The sequence below is a fragment of the Physeter macrocephalus genome, chromosome 2 (assembly GCF_002837175.3).
Source record: "Physeter macrocephalus isolate SW-GA chromosome 2, ASM283717v5, whole genome shotgun sequence".
Classification (NCBI taxonomy): domain Eukaryota; kingdom Metazoa; phylum Chordata; class Mammalia; order Artiodactyla; family Physeteridae; genus Physeter; species Physeter macrocephalus.
The window spans coordinates 73,542,143-73,553,079 of NC_041215.1; the positions used below are offsets into that span (position 1 = coordinate 73,542,143).

Genomic DNA, 10,937 nt, shown 5'->3' on the forward strand with positions numbered 1-10,937 from the left:
TTATATCTTCTTCTTGGATTGATCCCTTGATCATTATGTAGTGTCCTTCCTTGTCTCTTGTAACATTCTTTATTTTAAAGTCTATTTTATCTGATATGAGTATTGCTACTCCAGCTTTCTTTTGATTTCCATTTGCATGGAATATCTTTTTCCATCCCCTCACTTTCAGTCTGTATGTGTCCCTAGGTCTGAATTGGGTCTCTTGTAGACAGCATATAGATGGGTCTTATTTTTGTATTCATTCAGCGATCCCGTGTCTTTTGATTGGAGCATTTAATCCATTCACGTTTAAGGTAATTACCGATATGTATGTTCCTATGACCATTTTCTTAATTGTTTTGGGTTTGTTTTTTTTTTTGTAGGTCCTTTTCTTCTCTTGTGTTTCCCACTTAGAGAAGTTCCTTTAGCGTTTGTTGTAGAGCTGGTTTGGTGGTGCTGAATTCTCTTAGCTTTTTCTTGTGTCTAAAGCTTTTGATTTCTCCATCAAATCTGAATGAGATCCTTGCTGGGTAGAGTAATCTTGGTTGTACGTTATTTCCTTTCATCACTTTAAATATATCATGCCACTGCCTTCTGGCTTGTAGAGTTTCTGCTGAGAAATCAGCTATTAACCCTATGGGAGTTCCCTTGTATGTTATTTGTCGTTTTTCCCTTGTTGCTTTCAATAATTTATCCTTGTCTTTAATTTTTGCCAGTTTGATTACTATGTGTCTTGGTGTGTTTCTCCTTCAGTTTATCCTGCCTGGGACTCTCTGCGCTTCCTGGACTTGGGTGGCTATTTCCTTTCCCATGTTAGGGAAGTTTTCAACTATAGTCTCTTCAAATATTTTCTCAAGTCCTTTCTCTCTCTCTCTTCTCCTTCTGGGACCTGTATAATGTGAATGTTGTTGCGTTTAATGTTGTCCCAGAAGTCTCTTAGGCTGTCTTCTTTTCTTTTCATTCTTTTTTCTTTACTCTGTTACACAGCAGTGAATTCCACCATTCTTTCTTCTAGGTCACTTCTCCGTTCTTCTGCCTCTGTTATTCTGCTGTTGATTCCTTCTAGTGTATTTTTCATTTCAGTTATTGTATTGTTCATCTCTGTTTGTTTGTTCTTTAATTCTTCTAGGTCTTTGTTAAACATTTCTTACACCTTCTTGATCTTTGCCTCCATTCTTTTTCTGAGGTCCTGGATCATCTTCACTATCATTATCCTGAATTCTTTTTCTGGAAGATTGCCTATCTCCACTTCATTTTGTTGTTTTTTGGGGGTTTAATCTTGTTCCTTCATCTGGTACATAGACCTCTTCCTTTTCATGTGGTCTATCTTTCTGTGAATGTGGTTTTTGTTCCACAGGCTACAGGATTGTAGTTCTTCTTGCTTCTGCTGTCTGCCCTCGGGTGGAAGAGGCTATCTAAGAGGCTTGTGCAAGTTTTCTGATGGGAGGAACTGGTGGTGGGTAGAGCTGGGTGTTGTTCTGGTGGGCAGAGCTAAGTAAAACTTTAATCTGTCTGCTGATCGGTGGGGCTGGGTTCCCTCCCTGTTGGTTGTTTGGCCTGAGGTGATCCAACACTGGAGCCTTCCCGGATCTTTGCTGGGGCTAATGGTGGACTCTGGTAGGGCTCACACCAAGGAGTACTTCCCAGAACTGCTGCCAGTGTCCTTGTCCCCATGGTGAACCACAGCCACCCCCTGCCTCTGCAGGAGACCCTCCAGCACTAGCAGGTAGGTCTGGTTCAGTCTCCTATGGGGCCACTGCTCCTTCCCCCAGGTCCTGATGCACACACTACTTCGTGTGTGCCCTCCAAGAGTGGAGTCTCTGTTTTCCCCAGTCCTGTCGAAGTCCTGCAATCAAATCCCAGTAGCCTTCAAAGTCTGATTCTCTAGGAATTCCTCCTCCTGTTTCCAGACCCACAGGTTGGGAAGACTGACGTGGGGCTCAGAACCTTCACTCCAGTGGGTGGACTTCTGTGGTATAAGTGTTCTCCAGTCTGTGAGTCACCCACCCAGCAGCTATGGGATTTGATTTTATTGTGACTGCGCCCCTCCTACCATCTCATCGTGGCTTCTCCTTTGTCTTTGGATGTGGAGTATCTTTTTTGCTGAGTTCCAGTGTCTTCCTGTCAATGATTGTTCAGCAGTTAGTTGTGATTCCAGTGCTCTCGCAAGAGGGAGTGCATGCACGTCCTTCTACTCTGCCATCCTGAACCAATCTCAGAGGCACGAGGGCTTCTGTAGTTGTGGCACATGGGCTCCGTAGTTGTGGCGCACAGGCTTAGTTGCTCCGCGGCATGTGGGATCTTCCTGGACCAGTGCTCAAACCCGTGTCCTCTGCACTGGCAGGTGGATTATTAACCACTGTGCCACCAGGGAAGCCCCAAAATGGTTTATTTTTATTCTCTACAGTTCTTAGCATAATAACATGTCACTTTATATTTAATTGAAATGAAAATTATGATTTAAAATATTATCATGTAAATCCATTAAAACAATATCAATACTTATCAGTACATGAAATTCACATTACTAGATCATGAATATGGCATTTCAGATGAGAACAGTTACTTCTTCCACTCCACTCCTTTGTAGTTACAATTATCTTTTGAGAGGAAATGTACCATCCACTTGACAATGCTGAGATTATAACTTCAGAAATTTCCAAAGGAATGAAAATGGATCTTTTTCCTCTGGAGCAGGCCACTTCTTCTGCCTCTCAGGTCAACCAAATGCCCTAGGAGTCTTAAGACATTTTTAAAGAAAGAAATGGCTTTGTGAATATAAAGGAAGTCTGAACTGAAAAAAACCTAATGAAGAGGTAAAATTTAATAAGACAGCTATTTCTTGTTCAATGATTTATGTGCTGATTGGGCTGATGCCCCTTCACATGTAGAGTGTGGGATGTGTCCAGGCTCCTTGGTGAAGAATGAACTCCACCACATTTTCCCTGAGAGGCAAGAGAGGAACTTAGATTGAGCATTTTGTGTGAAGGATTTCAGAAGTGGCTCAATTTAGCTAACTTAAGGTTGAAATAGTGAGAAAACCAGTAAGATCCCAAAGGCAAAATTCTTTCTTCTGTAAAAGCTCATCTTTTGCCCCCAAAATGCTTGCTTTCTAGTACAAAAGGAACTCTTGGAGCTGTGATTTAAAATCAGTTGCTATCATTCTTGCCCAGAGGGCAAGAATAAACCTGAAACTCATCAACCATGTAATAAAATTACATCTGTTAATAAAATGCATTTTTTCTTCATAGAAAGTACTACTATATATTCTGTAAGTGATCTCTAGGTTTCATAATGATTATTCTGCATTTATGGTTAAAACAGTTAAAAACAATGAACACTCATCAAGTACCTAGGATGTATACAGAATGATACTAGGTGTTATGAAAATATCATAAGTGGATAACCCTACAGACTCTTGTCTTGAAATATAAAATAAATGCTGAAAATATTCATGAAAGTAAAGATAGGGGAAACTAATATTTTCTTTCTACTTTTGGTTGCCTTTTTCTATTATTAGTGATAGGAAGGGCATAAAGGAACAACTTTGGTTTAATAAGCTTATCAATAAAAAAGTAAGTGAACATTTTGGAATGTACATAACAGCTGCATGTTTTAAACAAAGTAGACAGCATCTGCTGAGACAAGAAAGAAGACAAATTATGGTCTGTTCTTCCTTCTCAATAGTCTATGTCCAACAGAGGCATTTTGAGAACTCTAGTAAACTATTCAGGTGTGAAAATAGAAGCTAGTGTATTTGTGTTAAAGGAAAAAAAAAAGAAAAGAAAGAAAGGTTTTTGATCACTGGATTCATCTCTAGCCCCTAAAGAAAGGTACTAAATAGTCTTAAGAGAAACAAAGGAAAATATGAGCTGCAAGTACATCCTTGAAGACAAAGTCCTGATGAGTTTTCATACAAGAACAAAGGTTTGGGATAGAATGCAGCCAAGAGTCATTTACATGGAAGTAGAAGAGATGCTTTCGAAATGAAATCACTCTAGCTTAAAAGTTATAGAATATAAAAGACTCAATTTTTAAGTGTTATGGGAAGAGATACCTTGCATTTATACATACAATTACCTCAATTTTCAACAGCAAGACTTGTTGCAATGGAAAAGTTTCCTTTTTTAGGTGTAAGAGCTCCAAATAGCACTGTAGTCCACATTAAATGTCCAGTGCTCCTTTCCTTCACAAAACTCCTCTGGTTTATTTAAGTCACTGAATTCCAAATAATCTTCATTGGAGTACCAGAATTAGTCCCCATTATTATATTCATAAATTAATCCTAAATAGATTATAATACTTCAAAGTTGGCTTCTCATTTTCCCTTTTAATTCTACAGTATAGTTTATACTTTTCACTAGAGTTATTAATAATATTAAAATATTGGGTAGCAGTTGCCTGCATAGCTGAGGAGGAAGTGCGTACCCAGGCATAGGCATGCAGATGCATAGTGAAACCCAAAGACATGATTGGGTTAGTCTCAGAAATAATCCTACCCTGTTATTGTTTTATAAAGGTCTAAATTAGGTTGGCATAAATAAAAAAAAAACATTCATTTTTATTTAAGCATCTTGAAAATGCTTTTATAAATATGTAAAATGAACATATTTTGAGAGTTTAATGTATTCTATAATTCTATTCCTAGATAAACATACTTTTGAGAAAAAAAAGAAAAATAATTATTCCTTGATTCATTCCAAATCAGGGCCCAAAACATAACAAAAGCAAATAATGAATGCAAATAAGGAAAGACTCCACATATTGCTTTCCTTCAGCCCCAGATGTATTAGAACATGAATATATGAAAATAAGTAATGGCTTTCTACACAGATCTTGATCCATGCTGGCAGACTGACTGCTTGGGTGTCCCCAACGGAAGACTTGGTAGTCTGAGCTTTACAAAGACCAGAAAAAGCAAGTAGGGATATTATAGTCGTTTGGGCTGTCTCTTTGGATACTTGCTAACTTTCCAGGTTAAGGAGAAAAATGAGCAATTCACTTAAACGTGGCCTTAATTAGGTAAATTTCATTTAAAGTATCTTTTCAAAGATACTTTTTTTGTATGAGAGAAGTTTATTAATCTTTATGGCTCTCACGAGGAAGGTATTTGTTAAATATATGAAGAAACTTGTAGACACTGTAGTAATATATTCACTCCATGTTTTCTAGAAACCAAAATCTTTATACTGAATAGTAGGATTGGGTTTCTTTGCATCTGGCTGGAGGTGTTTTGTTTTGTTTTGTTTTGTTTTCCTTAAATGAAATCATCATCATGGTCTGAAAATTGGTGGGCAAAAGACCTCCCCACTCAGGATTTACGACGTTACCCTCTGAAGAAATCCTACTAACTTGCGTGGCATATCCACTCTAGGTTAGAGGATATGGAATGATGGTGCAATTACAAATTCCACTCACAGGAAAGGCAATTATTTTGATGACAGGAACACGTTATTCTCAAAGATGTCAGAATATAAATTAAAATGTTAGATACTCAAGCTGACACCTGGAAAAATAAAGGTTTTTCCCAGTGTGTATGGTAGATATTTGCCTCTGATAAATTTATAAAATGCATCTTTTTCTTAGTGTTGTCACCAGCAACTCTCCCAGACACCTAAAATTTCCCTGCTTTTAAAATGCACTTAAAGTTACCTGAAGTATATGAGAGACATTTGGAAATTGCAAGGTTTGGAAGCAGTTGATAGTGATTGTGGGGAGATTGTAATAGCCAAGGTGCCTTTGGATCCTATTTGCTTTTACTAATGCCTTGATCGTAAATTAGAGTCTTGTTACATTTACTATTCCATTTAGGATATTGTTGCTTAACAGGACCCTAGTCAGCTTAGAAAGGTAATATACTTCCAGTATTGCCTAATTTTCTCACCTTCAAAGGATTAGCTAATATAAGAACTTTTTCTGTTGAATCTATCTTTAAAGAGCTAGGTGGCAGTAGAAAAAAAAAATTTATTTGGAATTGCACTGAATTAGTTGGATTCTTCTCAGGGTGTGCCCATGGATAGGCAGTCTGGCAGCTCTGGGGATTCCAGGCCAGCCCCAGTAGAGGCAAAAAAAGCCTCTGAGCTCCAAGACCTTGTAAACTGTCACTTCAGCCTGCACAAATCCTGGAGAGTACAGATGTGATATACTTCAAGAAATAAGCCTAGATCGAGACCCCAGCCCCTGCAGGTGCTTTCCACTCTCCTCCAAGACTAAGTAAGAAAGAATAGAATTGGTTGCTGAATTTCCTAAATCTCAGTGCCTTCATTTTTCTCTGTTTTGAATTTTAATTTTCATCTTTTAAAATGTTATATGCAGTAAGATTCACTCTCTGGCATATATTTTTATGAGTTTTGACAAATGCAGAGTCATATAACCACCACCACGATTAAGATACAGAATAGTTCCATCATTCTAACCCAATTATGCTACCCCTTTGTAGTTAAACTCGTTCCCCATCCTTAACAGAGAACAGAATTATTCTCTATAGTTTTGTCATTTCCAGAATATTGCATGAGTGGAATCATACAGTATACAGCCTTTGAGTCTGTCTTCTTTTGCTTACCATAATGCATTTGAGGTTCATTCAAATGCAGTATATATGATAGATAGACAGATAGATAGATAGATGTTCTTGCATGTATCAATAGTTTATTCCTTTGTATTGCTGAGTAGTATTCCACTATATGCATGTACCACAGTTCATCTCTTCCTCAGCTGAGGGACATTGGGTTGTTGCCAGATTTGGGCAAATATGAACAATACATTCAGGGTTTTGTGTGAACATGGATTTTCATTTCATCTGAAATACCTAGGAGTAGAATTTCAGGGGTCATATGACAAGTATATGTTTAACTTTGTGGGAAACTGCTAAACTGTTTTGCAGAATGGCTGTAAGATTTGGCATTTACACCAGCAATTCATGAAAGTTCACTTGATCTACATCCTCCTTTGCACATGGTATTGTCAGCCTTTTTTTTTTCTTGTTTGTTTAGTTTAGTTTTTATTTTAGCCATTCTAATTGGGATACAATGATATCTCATGGTGTGTTTAATTTGCATTTCTCTAAAGACTAATGAGATTGTGTATTTTTTCATGTACTTATTTTCCATTTGTATATCCTCTTTAGCCAAATGTCCATTCAAATCTTTTGTTCATTTTTAATTGAGTTGTTTATTGTTGAGTTTTGAGAGTTCTATAGATATTCTGGATATCAGCTGCTTGTTAGGTTTGTGGTTTGGAGATGTTTTCTCCCCATGTATGGCTGGTCTTTTCATCCTCTTAGTGTCTTTCTCAGAGCAAAAATTTTATCTTGATAAAATCCAATTTATCAGCTTTTGTCTTTCATTGATCATGCTATTAGTACTAAATCTAAGAAATCTTTACCTAACTCAAGGTCACAAAGATTTTCTCTTACGTTTTAAACTAAAAAGTGTATCATTTTTTATATCAGTGCCCCTTTTAATTAGGCCATTAAGTACTCTGTGAATTCTGAGTATTGTAAATGGACATAGAAAATTTAAGATGTCAGAGAAATTTTTAAATGCCCAATTAGATTTTTAGCTCCTTGAGTCAAAGGCTACATCTCCCAGTGACATCACTGTGCCTCACCCTAGCCCCATCCTTGTCAGCAGCTAGGTGTCCAATAAACACTTATTAAGAAGTGATATATCCTCTTGGAGAAGCAAACCTATTATTTCAGCATTGTGTAGTACAAGAAGGATAGGCTTTCAATCAGTTCTAAGTTCAAATTACAGCCCCATGCCTTTCTGGCTCTATGATCTTGAGAAAGAATTTTACTTTAGTTCTTTGTGATGAGTTTTCTGACTTAAAAATATGGACTAATAATGCATTCCAAGGTCTTTGTGAGAATTAAGTGTGGTAACATGTGAAAGTGTCTTCGTAGTGCCTGGCATATACTGGAAACTCCATAAAGAGTTATTTTCTCCCTTTTTTCTTTTTCCATCCAGTCCTAAATATGTCTATGTTTACAGTCAAATAGCTCTGGTTCTGAATAACTAAAATCTCCAACATGCTATGAATCAATATACTCCACATCTGCAGTTTGAATATATTCTTTCATGTACGCATGAATTTTTAGCAGAGATGACTAAGATGGTTCCACGTGGCCATTTTCAACAGGTTTTCTTCTTAGAATAACTCTTTTACTGTACACAAGTAGAGGGAGTGAAAAGGGGCCAGGTTAAAATGGGGAGTAGTCAGAAGGAGAACCCAGGAGTGTAGCATTCATGGGAGAGTCCCCGTCTCACTCAGGTTTGGAATTTGGCTGGGCAGTTTTAATCAGCACCTGGCAATCAATCAGTTAACTAATAATTAAATACAAATGGGAGAAAAATGGTTCTGCTTAGGATTTGCTTATCAGATCATTACCAATAATTTAGTGCATGTAAGTTATGCTACCTTTTATTAATATCTCAACTCTTTATTAAACTGAAAGGATTTTTCTATGTAAAATAGCTCATTAGTGGATGACTGAGGGGCTCAAAAAGGCTAGCATAGTTTCTAGTCCCAGATATTAGGTTGGTAAACTGGATAATCAGAATCATTTTGCTTGATTGACAGGCTACAAAGCAAGCCCCCAAATTAGTTAGTTTAAAAGCACAGACCAATGCAATATCTTTAGGTGCTCTTGAAATTGGTTACTTTGAGAATTGACCTGAAAAGAAAATCATGATGATATTTTGTCTAATAATAGTGCTAGGCATTAAGCATTTGCTCAATGCCAGGAGGTGTCATTGAAGACTTTTGTGCATTATCTCATTTAATTATTATAACAACCCTGTGAAGTGGCTGTTATTATTTTATGAACAAGGAAATTGCAGGCTGAGGTTAAATATCTGCCCTAGGTCACACTACTAATAAATGACTAACTCAGAATTTGAACTCAAGTCTGTGTAACTGGAAAGCCTCTTTTTAACTGCTATGCATTATCACCTTATCCTGCACGGCTTACAACTTGTGGAAGTATGGATAGAAATGCTCTCTAAGACATAGAATCTCAATTTCGAAGACCCAGTGAATCAGTAATGTACCTAACTTTTAGATACACAGCACAAGGCCTTTTGATTAGGTGCATATGTATTTCCATTTGCAATTACAAGATTAAAGGTCACTCTAGTTTCATGTTTCCTTATTAATATCCTAAACATTTTAGCACTTACAAATGCATATCATACCAAGTATGTTACTCTTCTCAAACTCATCTAAACATATTCAGTGTAACTGATTAAATTTTATTGATACCTGTCAAGAGGTAATTATCATTTAATAGAGCTGTCCAAATGTTTCCTAATTTCCTAAATGCAGAATTTCCCCAGCCAAAAGAAAACATTCCCTTAACCCCTTAGGCAGAGAAAATCTGGAGTCTCTACTATCCCTTTTAGCAAAAATTCCTCTGAGTTTCTTAGTGAAAGGACAATATCCTATTCACTGTGTTATAATGCATTGATTTAAGGAGAGAATCAATTAATGTTTGTTGTGTTGAGGTATGAATGAATGAATGAGTGAATGAATGCGGCAGTTGGCAAATTTTAACTCAATATTTTTAGGATGAACAAATCAATTAATGAATTCATCTATTTACAAATTTTAGCTCATAGAGCAATAGCTTTGCCCACTTAGAATGAATTTTAGAACAAGATAATTTAGAAGCAACTTTTGATATTATATATTATGTTTGAAGGTATAAACACAAATATATAATATTTGCATATATATATTTATGGTACATATATATTTTTTTAAGGAAAACATTAGAATCAAATTTACCTTGCCCTAATTTACTGTGCATTTTCATGATATTAAATTTATAGCTCATGGATATGTCTCCATGACTGGCACTTTAAAATGGTTTACTATAAACTAGATCAGCTCTGCAAAGAACTGCATAAAAGATGCATGAAATAATAGAAGTCACAAGCAGCAGACGTATGTTAGGTTTGGGGCCTTATATAGGCCAAATGATAAGTGAAAAATAGAAGGAGGAAGAAATTAACTGCAGAAAAGCAAGACATTGCCTATATGGTAGCAGTCGGACTCTCCAATTCTACATGAACTTCCCTAAGTGAAAGTTACAAAATTCAGTGAGTACAAAATTCTCGACTCCTTTGGCAGATTTCTCGCTCCACATAGGCTGCTAAACTACTGTACTTCAGGATTTCTGGAAAGAATTTCAAAGGCAGTGGGAACCACATCCAATCATATATATATTTTTTGATTTTTCTTCACTCTTTTGCGTACTTATTAGCTGATTCCAAAGTAAAACAACTTGGGGGAAACTATAACCAAGTCCAAGTGGTCATTTATTCTTGCCAATCTACTAATCTGGAGGAGACTTATTCTTCTGACCTAAAAAGGTCCAAACCCATGCCTGGAAGTATGGTTAATCAGCTTATTGAAAGGTTAAACTGATAGCTAGCTATTCTGAATACTCAATTTAAAGATCCATGCTTCAGATTGAAATTGAAATGGTGTCCCATTTTTTCAACTATTGAAAGACTATTGTTTATGCCTCGACTTAAAGGACTTTTTTTTATAACTTTGTGTTCATTTGTTTATTTGTTGAACCATCATGTGGCTGTTAAGCAGGTGATAATAAAATCACTGAAAAAGTAATTTCTCATTCGTTCAAGAATCCCATGTTACAGTAACCAACTATGTGACCTAGTATGTTCAAATTTTCTAACAATCATCATTTGAATATTTACTGTTGGCGTTACAATAAACATGGATTAAAGAGCCAAAGTCCCCTACCTTTCTTATACCTTGATCCCAGCAAGCATCTATCAAAATGAGAATATTACTGAAAAGATTGAAGAACGATTTTCATTGCCGTTGTCATTCCCAGAGTTGGTTTGTTTTTTTTGTTTTGTTTTTTTTTTTGCAGTATGCGGGCCTCTCACTGTAGTGGCCTCTCCCATTGTGGAGCACAGGCTCCGGAC

At 36.6% G+C, this 10,937-nt stretch overlaps 1 protein-coding gene across 12 annotated transcripts in view; it reads left to right on the plus strand.

Moving 5' to 3' along the window:
* Positions 1-10,937, plus strand: part of B3GALT1 (beta-1,3-galactosyltransferase 1) — a 112,267-nt gene that overhangs the window by 18,778 nt on the left and 82,552 nt on the right. The window lies entirely within an intron of this gene.